The following is a 4,075-nucleotide window of genomic DNA, read 5'->3' as shown; positions in this document are numbered from 1 at the left end:
ATGGACAGCGGCCGGGCGCTCATGGAGCCGATGTGAGGCGGCGGAAGCTGAGGCGGATACGCCCGTGTTCCAGTACGTGAGCGAGCGCGTGACTCTGACCGAATCTTCGCGCGGGGTTTCAGTTTCTCCCGGGCGCTGGGCGTGCCCACCTCCGTGCTGCCCAGCTATGGACTCCAGCCCCGTGCTGCAGGATCCAGGCCGTGCCCTACCGCCTGGAGCTGGGCCAAAGGATTTCATCTGCTGCCTGTGGTTATGGATTCGCTGTCCTCTAAAACCAAGGATATTATGAAAGTTTGGGGGTATGAGGCTCAACAAAGATGCTCAGCTCAGATTTCACAGGAGCCTGAAAGCTAAAATGAGGGGATAAGAGTATGGTTTGGAGCCCTCGCCTGTGCCACTGCCGCTGACAGACCTCAGGAGATGCGGGTGCTGCAGGTCTCCTGTGGTAGAGCCCACTTGCTTGTCCTGACAGATGGGGAAAGCGTCTTCAGCATGGGGAATAATTCTTACGGGCAGTATGGAAGAAAGGTGATCAAAAACGAAATTTATAGTGAAAGTCACAAAGTCCATAGGATGCAGGACTTCGATGGACAGATGGTCCAGGTCGCCTGTGGTCAGGACCATAGTCTGTTCCTGACCAATAAAGGAGAAGTGTATTATTGTGGCCGGGTCACAGGTGTGCAAACAGGTCTGGGTCACTATGATATCACCAGCATGCCTACCAACCTGGGCGGAGATCTCACCGGAGTGGACATCATCCAGGTGGATACCTATGGGAACTGCTGCCTGGTCGTGTTGGCCAGTGGGGGCCTCTTCAGGTAGGGGAACTCTGAGTACCTGCAGCTTGCCTCTGTCACCGACTCCAGACAGGTGAACGTCCTCCTGGTGTTTGCCCTTCTCAGGAGTGGCATGGGTGAAGCAGGCTGTGTGTGGGGGGACAGGCTGCACTCTATTAAACAGAGAAGGACACGTTTTTGTCTGGGGCTATGGAATTCTTGGGAAGACACCAAACCTCTTGGAAACCTCTCTTTCAGAAATGATTCCACCCACTCTCTTTGGCCTGACGGAGTTCAACCCAGAAGTCCAGGTTTCCCGCATTCGCTGCGGATTTGGCCATTTTGCTGCTCTGACCAACAGAGGAGAGCTGTTTGTGTGAGGCAAGAACATCCAAGGGTGCCTGGGTGGAAGACCAGTACTTCCTGTGGAGGTTGACTATTCCTGGGGAGCCCGTGGACGTGGCATGTGGTGTGGATCACATGGTGACTCTGGTCAAGTCCCTCATCTGAACCTCCTCCTTGATCCTTTGGAGCCTGGCCCTGGCCTCAGGACCACTTGGCCTGCTCAGCAAGGGCGGCCACAGGGCTCTGAATAGGGCCTGAGAGTGTCAGGGTCCTCCATCCACAGGGCCGTGCTCCGTGCAGCCTGGAGCTGGGCGACCAGAAGTGCTGGAGTTGGTCCCTGCCCCCCCAGCCCAGGGTGAGGCACGCTGTACAGATGCTGCCATTATCCGCCAAACCCAGGGCTGAGTGGCCCTGGCAGGTCGAGGATGATTGGCTTATCTTGGCTCCTTCCAGGGGACACACAACGTCTTCTGGTGTCACGTCTGGTCTTCAGAGATCTTATTCACTCAGCCATCTCTGGGCGCTGCTGACACACAGTGGACAGCCCTGCATGCGGGTACTTCCTGGAAATGCCAGTGGGCGCCAGCCTGGGACCCTGTGGACCCATAGCAGTCACCTGCCTTGTAGTCCTTCTTACTGCCTGGCTCAGAAGACTTGAGAGGCCCCCTCGGGAAGAAGAGTGAGGCCAGATTTTTATGGGCCAAGGGCTTTGAACACAACCTGTGAAAGCTTGGCTGGAGTGCTCGCCTTGGAGAAGGAAAATTTAGAAATGGTAAGAAACATATGCATTAGTAACATAACGTGTCCTTTTCTTTAACGGCATCTTTTATTTATTTATTTATTTATTTAATTTTTATTTTTACTTTATTTTACTTTACAATACTGTATTGGTTTTGCCATACATTGACATGAATCCACCACGGGTGTACATGTGTTCCCAAACATGAACCCCCCTCCCACCTCCCTCCCCATAACATCTCTCTGGGTCATCACCGTGCACCAGCCCCAAGCATGCTGTATCCTGCGTCGGACATAGACTGGTGATTCGATTCTTACATGATAGTATACATGTTACAATGCCATTCTCCCAAATCATTCCACCCTCTCCCTCTCCCTCTGAGTCCAAAAGTCCGTTATACACATCTGTGTCTTTTTTGCTGTCTTGCATACAGGGTCGTCATTGCCATCTTTCTAAATTCCATATATATGTGTTAGTATACTGTATTGGTGTTTTTCTTTCTGGCTTACTTCACTCTGTATAATCGTCTCCAGTTTCATCCATCTCATCAGAACTGATTCAAATGTATTCTTTTTAATGGCTGAGTAATACTCCATTGTGTATATGTACCACAGCTTTCTTATCCATTCATCTGCTGATGGACATCTAGGTTGTTTCCATGTCCTGGCTATTATAAACAGTGCTGCGATGAACATTGGGGTACATGTGTCTCTTTCAATTCTGGTTTCCTCGGTGTGTATGCCCAGCAGTGGGATTGCTGGGTCATAAGGTAGTTCTATTTGCAATTTTTTAAGGAATCTCCACACTGTTCTCCATAGTGACTGTACTAGTTTGCATTCCCACCAACAGTGTGAGAGGGTTCGCTTTTCTCCACACCCTCTCCAGCATTTATTGCTTGCAGATTTTTGGATCGCAGACATTCTGACTGGTGTGAAGTGGTACCTCATTGTGGTTTTGATTTGCATTTCTCTAATAATAAGTGATGTTGAGCATCTTCTCATGTGTTTGTTAGCCATCTGTATGTCTTCTTTAGAGAAATATCTATTTAGTTCTTTGGCCCATTTTTTGATTGGGTCGTTTATTTTTCTGGAATTGAGTTGCATAAGTTGCTTGTATATTTTTGAGATTAGTTGTTTGTCAGTTGTTTCATTTGCTATTATTTTCTCCCGTTCAGAAGGCTGTCTTTTCACCTTGTTTATATTTTCCTTTAATGTGCAGAAGCTTTTAATTTTAATTAGATCCCATTTGTTTATTTTTGCTTTTATTTCCAGAATTCTAACAGCATCTTTTAAAAGTCTGTTTTGGAATAAAGTCTGTTTTCTGCCTTTTCATTTTTTTAAGGAATATATACAAATATATGAAAAACTGTCAACATAACTAATCATGTATTGTGCTGTGCTGTGCTTAGTCACTCTGTCGTGTCCAACTCTTTGCGACCCCATGAACTATAGCCTGCCAGGCTCCTCTGTCCATTGGGATTCTCCAGGCAAGAATACTGGAGTGGGTTGCCATGCCCTCCTCTAGGGGATCTTTTCCACCCAGGAATCGAACTGGGGTCTCCTGCATTACTGTAACTCTCCTGCTGAGCTACCTGGGAAGCCCAACTAATCATGATGGAACTGCAAATCAAAATTACCTCACGTCTGTTAGGATGGCTATTATCAAAAAGACAACAGATAAGAAGTGTTGGCCAGAGTGTAGAGAAATTGGAATCCTTGTGCTCTTTTGATGGGAATGTGTAGTCATTATGGAAAACAATATGGAGTTCCCTCAAAAAAAAAAAAAGTAATAGAAGGGCCATATGATCCTGCAGTGCCCTTTCTCGCTTTGTATCCAAAAGAATTGAAATTGAGATCTCAAAGAGGTGTCTATTTTTCCATGTTCACTGCAGCATTATTTATAATAGCCAAGATATAGAACAAATGGTAAAGACACTGCCTGCAATGCAGGAGGCCTGGGTTCAATCCCTGGGTTGGGAAGATCCCTTGGAGAAGGAACTGGCAACCCACTCCAATATTCTTGCCTAGGAAATCCCATGGACAGAGGAACCTGGCCCGCTAGAGTCCATGGGGTCACAAGGAGTCGGACATGACTGAATGATTAACTCTTTCACTTTCAAGGTGTAGAAACGGCATAAGTATTGATTGATAGAGGAAGGGATAAAGAAAATGTTGCACACATATGCATATACACACATATACAGTGGAATATTATT

The 4,075-nt window shown here is 47.2% G+C and overlaps 1 pseudogene; it reads left to right on the top strand.

Moving 5' to 3' along the window:
- Positions 1–301: 301 nt before the first annotated feature.
- On the top strand, positions 302–1,286 carry LOC138071437 (RCC1-like G exchanging factor-like protein; annotated as a pseudogene).
- Positions 1,287–4,075: the final 2,789 nt, after the last annotated feature.

The sequence above is a fragment of the Capricornis sumatraensis genome, chromosome X (assembly GCF_032405125.1).
Source record: "Capricornis sumatraensis isolate serow.1 chromosome X, serow.2, whole genome shotgun sequence".
NCBI classification, from domain to species: domain Eukaryota; kingdom Metazoa; phylum Chordata; class Mammalia; order Artiodactyla; family Bovidae; genus Capricornis; species Capricornis sumatraensis.
The sequence above is the reverse complement of the archived record's forward strand: the minus strand, read 5'-3'. Positions and strand labels throughout refer to the sequence as shown.